The sequence below is a fragment of the Dasypus novemcinctus genome, chromosome 12, assembly GCF_030445035.2.
Source record: "Dasypus novemcinctus isolate mDasNov1 chromosome 12, mDasNov1.1.hap2, whole genome shotgun sequence".
In the NCBI taxonomy this organism is placed as follows: domain Eukaryota; kingdom Metazoa; phylum Chordata; class Mammalia; order Cingulata; family Dasypodidae; genus Dasypus; species Dasypus novemcinctus.
The window spans coordinates 24,672,685-24,681,906 of NC_080684.1; the positions used below are offsets into that span (position 1 = coordinate 24,672,685).

Genomic DNA, 9,222 nt, shown 5'->3' on the forward strand with positions numbered 1-9,222 from the left:
CATCTTTGGGAGATTTTTGATGACTGTTCAATGCCTTCACTTGTGATTGATTTGTTGAGGTCTTCTATTTCTTCTACTGTCAGTGTAAGTGACTTTTGTGTTTTTAGGAATTTGTTTATCTCCTCTGTATTGTCTAGTTTTCTGAAATACGGTTGTTCATAGAATCTCTTATGATCTCTCTTATTTCTGAGGGATCAGTGGTAAAGTGCCCATCTTCGTTTGGATTTTATTTGTTTTCTTTCTTTTTTCTTTGCCAGTGTAGCTAAGGGTTTGTAGATTTTGTTGATCTCGAAAAACCAACTTTTGCTTTTGTTGATTCTTTTTGTAGTTTTATTTTCTCTCAATTTCATTTATTTCTTGTATAATCTTTATTATTTATTTCATTAAGCTTGGTTGAGAATTAGTTTGTTGATCTTTTTCTAGTTCCTCACATGTGTGGTTCAATTTAAGCTCTTTTTTTTTTTTTTAATGTAAGCATTTAAGTCTATAAATTTCCCTCTTTGGACAAGCTTTGCAGTGTCACCTAGGTTTTGATATGTTTTGTTCTCATTTTCTTTCCTCTCAAGATATTTGCTGAATTCTATTTTAATTTCTTCTTTGAACCACTGGTTATATATATAAAAGTGTGTTGTTTAACCTCCCTATATTTAGGATTTTCCCTTTTTCTGTCCATTATTGATTTCCAGTACCATTCTCTATGATCCAAGAAAGTGTTTTGTGTAATTTCAATTTTTAAAAATTTAGTGAGACTTGTCTTATGACCTGTCACATGGTCAGTCTACCTTCAAGAAGGATCAAAGAGCACTTGAAAAAAATGTACACCCTGCTGTTTGGGGTGCAATGCTCTATTAATTTGTGTTAGTTCTATTTCTATTAGTGTTATTTCATTTATCATATTATTCTATTTCTCTGTTTCTTTATTTATGCTCTGTCCAGATATTCTATCTAATACTGAGAGTGTTGTATTGAAGTCCTCACCTTTTATTGTACAGACAGCCAAACCTCTCTTCACTTTTGCCAATATATGACTCATGTACCTTGAGGCATTCAGGTTAGGTGCATAAATATTTACTACACTTATTTCTTCTTGGTAAATTGTCTCTTTTATTAAAAGGGATGACCTTTTTCATCTCTTATAAAAGTTTTCCATTTAAAATCTATTTTGTCTGATATTAGTTTTACTACTCCAGGTCTTTTTGGTTACCTATTTGCATAGAATATCTTTTTCCAACCCTTCACTTTTAATCTAGTTGTGCCCTTACATCTAAGGTGATTCTTTTGTCCAATGTACAGATGGCTTATTTTTTAAAAACCCATTCTATCAGTCTATGTCATTTGATTGGGGAGTTCAAGACATTAAAATTCAATGTTATTACTGTAAAGACTTTACTTATTTCATCCATTTGGTCCTTAGGCATTCTGTTGTCATATCACACTATTGTCTTTCCTTTTACTCTTTAATTTACCTGTCCTAATAGTCTTCATTTTCTCCAAGTCTTTCACCCTTGTTTTTCCCTTTTAAGTTTCCTTTTAGGTTCTCATCTCTTGGTAACATAGTCTATCAGGGATTTTTTGGTCTGTGAAGACTTTGAACTCACCCCATTTTTTAAGGACAGTTTTGCCAGATACAGATTTTTTAGCTGGCAGTTTTTCTCTTTCAGTACATTAAATACATCATACCCATTTTTTTCTTACCTGTGTGGTTTCTTCTAAGAATTAGGCATTTAATCTTATCAAGGTACCCTTGTATATTTTGCCTTAATTTTCTCTTGTTGCTCTCAGAATCCTCTCTTAATCTCTGATATTTTTTCATTCTGTAGATGTCTTGGGGTAGGGTTATTCAGATATTTTTGAGGGGGTGCATTCTTGGATAGTGATATTTATGTCTTTCATAAAGGTTGCAAATGTTTCATTCATTATTTCTTCAAGTATTCTTTCTGCTCTTTTGCCATTCTCTTCTCCTTATGGAACACATATAATGTGATTGTTGGTGCATTTCACATTGTCATTCAATTCCCTAATACCTTGTTCCTTTTTTTTTTTCATTGTTTTCTCTTTCTGTTCTCTGTCTTTCCAGTTCAGATGTTTCATCTTCAAAATCACTAATTCTGTCTTTGAACAATTCAAATCTACCATTGTGTGGATCTACTGTTTTGTTTTGTTTTGAGTTACTGGGCTTTGATTGAGCCCAGGACTTTTTACATGGGTCGCTGGCACTCAACCACTGAACTATACCTATTTCTGCCTCTAATCTATTTTTAGTCTCATCCTCTTGTCTTTCATTCCCATAAGGTCTTTTATATTTCTTTGCAGGCTTTCAAATTTTTCTTTATGCTCACACAGTCTCTACAAAGGGAAGAAAAAATTCTGGAATAAATAATGCCTGAAAACTTCTTAAAGACATATATTTACATATTCAGGAAGCTCAACAAACTTCAAGCAGGATAAACTGTTGGAGATCTAAACCAAAAAATATTATAATGAAACTGTCAAAATTCAAAGATGAAGGGGGGATTTGGAAAGCAAGAAGAAAAGAGCAATTTGTTATATAAATGAAATGCCCAATATAATCACCTTGGATTTCTCTTCATAAACCATAGAGGTCATAAGACTGTGGAATGAAATATTTAAAGCCCTTAAAGAAAAAAAATCTGTCAACCTGTAAGACTGAATCTGGGAAAATCATTTTCAAAAATGAATGAGAAATTAATGTGCTAACAGATGAACAAATGCTTAATGAGTTCATTATCAGAACTGCCCTAGAAAAAATGCTAAAGGGTCTTCTTTGTGCAGAAATAAAAGGTCATTATAAAGTAACTTGATTGAAGTCATAAGAAGAAATAAAGTGCATTGTTAAAAGTAATTGCAAAGATAAATATAAAATTCTGCATTATTGTATGTTTGATTTATAGCTGCTATTTACCCCCAAACTACTTGACAGCAAATGTTTCTAATAATATTTAAAATTTATGTTAATTTGCATACAATGTATAATGATTTAAACTGGCAATAGTAATATAAATGGGAAGGGATGGATATATATGAGTAAGTTTTGTGAAGTATTGAAACTACATTGTTATTAGTCTAGTTTATTATTAATTTAATATGTGACTTATAATTAAAAGGAAGGTAGCCACTAACAAAATAACTAGAAAATAGAGAGAAAAGCAAATCAAATTAGTACACTAAAAATAACAGTTAAATACTAAAAAGGCAGTAATAGAATAATGTGGAAACATAAAAGACTTACAGAAAACAACTAAATCACAGAAGTAAATCCTTCCTTCTAAAGTAAAAAGACAAGCTACAGGATGGGAGGAAATAAATTAAAACTTAGATATCTTAGTTTACCATAGGGCTGCTGATGCGAAATACCAGAAATGGGTTGGCTTCTGTAAAGGTATTTTATTTGGGGTAAATGTTTACAGTTCCTAGGCTGTAAGAGGTCCCAATCAAAGCACCATCATAGGTGCATTCTCATCAGATTCACTTATGTGTGTTCCTGGCATCCTGCCATGAGATATCAGGCTTATGGCAGGGCTTGTCTACTCAGCACTGAGATGCTTTTTGGCATTAGCCCCTCATGGGTCTATTCCTGTGCTTCTGTACTTTGCTGCTTACAGACTCCAGAACCTTTCAGTCTTTTGGGGTTTTTCTGCCTTTCTGAGGCTGGAGGCAAACCTGGACTCCTCACTCTCACATGGCTGAGTCAAATTGACAGAGCTCCATTTTTCTGTGAGTCCTTTCCTCTGTGTCTCTCGCTATATAAGGCCCAGCAAGAGGGGCGAAATCCAACCTGTGTCATGCCTCACAGACATAATCTGAACAAAAGGGTCCCACATCCCCAGGAATGGATTAGTTAAAAAACATAACATTTTTTTCTTTTCAGAATTCATTAAAGAACTTCAATGTCACAATATCTGATAAGAGCCAATGTCCAAAATATATAAAGAGATCTTAGAATTCAACTACAAAAAACAAAACAACTACTGAAATAAAAAAATGGCTAGATATTTAAATAGACATTGCAGCAGTTTGATATGATTGATGAATTCCAAAAAGAAATATTGTATTATGCTTGTAAACTGATCTTTTCCTCTGGGCATATTAGATTATATTGAATTTAGAGATTTATTTGATTAAGTAATCAGGTAAACCTCTTGTACCAGAAAAACATTCAGTCCCTACTCATTGGTGTGTGGGGACTCACACATAAAAGACATGACAAACGACAGAGTTGGAGGAGGTTTTGATGTTGGAGTTTCATGCTGAAGCCTTAAGCTGGAGTTCAGGAAAGAAAGATCACAGATGAAAAAGAAGCAAGACTCCGGAAGAAAGGAACCCAGGAAACCTGAACCCTCACAGACGTCAGCAGCCATCTTCCTCCAAATAGACTTTGGTGAGGGGAGTAACTTATGCTTTATGGCCTGGTATCTGTAAGCTCCTACCCCAAGAAAACACCCTTTATAAAAACCAACCAATTTCAGTATTTTGCATCAGCAACCCTATGGCTGACTATCCTTTTCTTCAAAAAGGATAATCAAATGGTTAATAATTATGTGAAGATATACAACATAATTAGCCATTAGAGAATTGCAACTTAAAACTTCAATGAGATATTATTTTCACACCCAATAGGAAGCCTAACATTTTTAAAAACTGCAAATAAAATTGTGTTGGTGAGGTTGTAGAGAAATAAATGTTCTCACACATTACAGATGGGAACATAGAAAGGTAGCACCACTGAGGAAAACAGCTGTGCAGTTCCACAGAGAGTTAATCATAGAATTACCATAAAACCAGGCAATTCAACTCCTAGTTATATATACAAATAGTTAGTAAGCAGGGACTCAGACAGATATTTGTACAAAAGTGTTCATAGCAGCATTATTCACAATAGCCAAAAGGTGGAAGCAACACAAGAGCTCATTAATAGATGAATGAATAAAGAGAATGTGGTATAGCCATGTGATGGAATATTATCTAGCCATCAAAAGTCATGAAGTGCTTGTACATGCTACAACATGGATGAACTTTCAGAACATCATGTTGGACAAAATAGCCCAGAATGCAATAGGGTAAATTGCATACAATGTCTCTTAAATGAAATACTTAGAATAAGCAAATTCTAAAGGCACAGAGTAAAAACATGACTATGAGGGGTGGGGGATGGGCAATGGGACATAATTGTTAAATGAGTATGAGTTTGTATCTGGGATGATAAAAATAGTTTGAAAATAGCTACGAGTGAAATTTACACAATATTGTCACTTTATTAGTGTCAAAGAAATATCCACTTAAAATAGTTAAAATGATTTTATATTATGTACCACTACTGCATTAAAATAAATTATTTTTAAACACAAGCAGAGAAACAAATTGATAGAATTGAATATATAATTAGCAATATTCAAATCCTAAAATATATAGAAGACTACATCTACCAAGTTCAAAATACCCATTAGTATCAACTTTACTTGGAATATTTATAAAATTGACCATAAACTGAGCATAATGTAAGTTTCAGCAAATTCCACAGGATTAAGTTCTTAATGAGCGAGGTCTTTAATCACAGTGGAATTAGGCAAGAAATAATAACAGTCATATAAGTCGAAATTTACTAAATTATTAGAAATTCAGCAAAATATTTTTAAGTAGACAATTCTTAAAATAAGGAGTCATGTAAGACATTACCAAAAATTGAACATTTTGAACATTGAACATACAATTTGAAAATTGAACATACAAATACTTATAATGTAGCAAACACAATTAAGAGATGCTTATTAAAGCTGTGTTTAGAGAAAATTTACATTATTAAATGTATATATTAGAACAGAAAAATGCAAAAATCATATATCAAGTTGGTGCTGTCCATGGAAATTTCTGCAGGGGTGGAAATGGAGAAATGGCTGTTTTGTCCAATAAAATAGACACTGGCCACATGAAGATGTTAAGCACTTGAAACAAGCCTAATCCAAATGAAGAACTGATTTTAATTTAATTTAATTTAATTGATTTCATTTTAAATTTACAAATTCACTTTGACTAGTGACTACTGCATGGACAGTATATAGGTAAGATTATCAAGGGACTACTCTAAAGAGGCAAATTATATCCAAATTATTTTGGTGAACACTTTACTAAGGTATAATTTAAGTGCAATAAAATTTATGTTTTGATGTATGTAATTCATGGGCTTTGGCAAATCAAGATATAAAGTGTTTCTGTTACCCTAAAAAGTTCACTCATCACACTTTGTAGTCAATCTCTTCTCTTGACTCTGAACACTTGGAACTGCGGATCAAACATGACTCCCAGGGATGAGCCTCCCTGGCACCAAAGGATTACTCCAAGGTACCATCTAATGATGTAACAAGAAAAAGATCTTGAATAAAAGGGTCAATTCAGCCAGCAGAATATCTCAGCCTACATGTAATATCAGGTGTTAAAAACTGCATTTTGGCCTTGAATAAAAGGGGGAAATGGAAAGGACAAATGAGTTGATATGGCTATGAGTCTCCAAAATGGATTCAGGAGGTCATCAGAAGGGTTGCACTTATGCACGCCTCAGCAGGACCCCAGAGACAGCCAAAGTAGATACAACCCCAGGTTCTGGTTCTCCTGAGGACTGTAGAGACCCACAGTTTCTATGGTCATGGCAGATGGCTCTGGAGTTCAGTGCCTTGTCAGTTGGCCCTACTTTGGAGCTTGATTTCCTGAGTGTGATGGAGTTGGACTCACATGTGACCTTTATACACATGCTTTTTCCGTTACTTTATCGAACCTGTGGTTGGTGCTGGGGTTGGTGTATACTCAGGAGACCTGAATCTCTGGATTGTCTATGTGACAACCAGGCCCTGAGCCTCAGCAGACTTGCAGCTTCTACGCTCTGGTTTATATGACTTACCCTGGCCAGCTAATTGAGAGGTGAAGAAGGTCAACCACCACACCAGGGAGCCAAGAGTGCCTACAACTGCAAGCAGGAGAATTGCATCCATCATCTATGTAGAATCTAAGCCCCCTCTCAATATAGATGTGGAGTAAGTGGACATAACCATCCCAGGGTCCACAGGATGGAGGAAGAGAGTATGAATTAGAGTGAACTTACTGATATCCTACTATGGAACTATTGTGATTAGTCATGGAAGAAATTGTATCATTGATGTGGAGAAAGTGGCCATGGTAGCTGCTGAGGGTAAGGAGAGGGAAGAAGGGATATGACGTGGGGGCATTTTCAGGACTTGAAGTTGTCCTGAGTGGTACTGCAGGGACAGATGCTGGACATTGTATGTCCTGCCATGGCCCACTGGGTGGACTGGGGAAGAGTGTAAACTACAATGTAAACAATTATCCTTGTGGCTCAGCAGTGCTCCAAAATGCATTCACCAAGTGCAATGAATGTCCCATGATGATAAAAGAGGTTGTTGAAGTGGGAGGAGTGTTGGGAGGGGGGTGAGGGGTCTATGGGGACCTCATATTTTTTTGAATGTAACATTTAAAAGGAAATAAAGAAGAAAAACAATGAAACTGTAATTGTTTATAGATAAGAAGAGTAATATTTTCCCAAATCCACTTTCTTTAAACATAAGCAGAAGATGGATTTTAAATAATTAATGTGCTTTTTAAATTTAAAGTATATGTGTTTAGTAATATGCATTATGAAATGATTGGCTAAAATGTATATTGGCAAAAGAAATTCAGTTTCTATAGAAAAAATTGTGAGAAAGTTACAAAGATAACTAAGGATTTGGAAGTGATTTTGATTTGACTAGTGACATGTATTTATGTCACATGTCAAACTGCAGAAAACATTAAAAATTATTATGTTTGAGAATATGTATCTTTCTCTGCGTTAGGTAAATATGTGTTAGAATGTGAGAGAGTGTGTGTTTGTGCATGTACATATTTATAATTTTGTTCTCCTTGTTCTAAAAAGATTTGGTAAGGGTCAAAAAAGAGAAATGAAAAATCAATCAATGGAATTGATTGATTCAATTCATTTGGTAAGACTGACATGTAACCCAAAATTGCAAATTGTGATTTTCCTCTTTCTCTTTCTCAATTACCCATTGAGTCTGATGGGGAATTTAATCATTATACTTCTCACCACATTGGATCCCCATCTCAAACCCCCAATGTATTTCTTTCTCCAAAATTTCTCCTTTTTGGAAATCATATTCACAACAGTACATATTCCCAGATTCCTGAATACCATCAAGACAAAACCATTTCTTATAATAATTGTACAGCTCAATTATTTTTTATCCTTTTACTGGGAATTATAAAATTCTACCTGCTGGCTGCCATGTCCTATGACTGCTATGTTGCCATCTGTTAACTGCTGCATTACCTGATAATTATGAACAGCAAAGTATGCTACCAACTGGTCAGCTCTTGGTTAACTGGATTTCTAATAATTTTTCTGCCATTGGTCATGGGACTCCAATTGGATTTCTGTGCTTCCAAAGTCATTGATCACTTTATGTGTGAAATTTATCCTCTCCTTCAGATTTCATGCACAGATACACATGTCCTAGAATTAATGTCTTTTATCTTAGCCATGGTGACACTTGCAGTCACATTGGTGTTAGTTATTTTCTTAGACTTTCATCATTAAGACGATTCTGAAATTCCTCTGTGCACAGCAAAGGACAAAAGCATTTTCCACCTGTTTTTCCTACATGATTGTTGTCTCTTTGACTTATGGCTGCTGTATCTTTATGTATATTATACCATCTTCAAAAGAAAGAGTGACTGTATCCAAAGGTGTAGCTTTGCTCTATACCTCAGTCGCCCCTTTACTAAATCCCTTCATTTACACACTAAGAAACCAGCAGGTCAAAGAAGTCTTCAGGGATGTGCTATGAAAGACTTTGTGTTTTTCAAAAAACTGATTTATAAGTATTATAAAAATATAACCTTACAGTAAAGACTGAAAATTAATTCATACATTTGTTCTGATTATGTTTATTTAGTTCATCAATTACCTTATACATGAGACTTTTTAAGAATCTTGTAGCTCATTTCCAACTTTATTTATTATTGTTTTGTGAATAAATTTCAACTTGCTACAGTAAACTTACTTGATTCAATTTATTTTCAATCCAAATTTCATACATCAGCTCCTGATGACAAATTAGTTTCCAGAAACCATGACTTACATAAAAATGTGCTATAAATGTAATGTGCTGCATGCCACTTGTTAATGAATTTCACATA

The 9,222-nt window shown here is 34.3% G+C and overlaps 1 pseudogene; it reads left to right on the top strand.

The window, feature by feature from the left end:
* Positions 1–7,964: 7,964 nt before the first annotated feature.
* Positions 7,965–8,897, top strand: LOC101433914 (olfactory receptor 6C6-like; annotated as a pseudogene).
* The last annotated feature ends 325 nt before the right edge of the window (positions 8,898–9,222 follow it).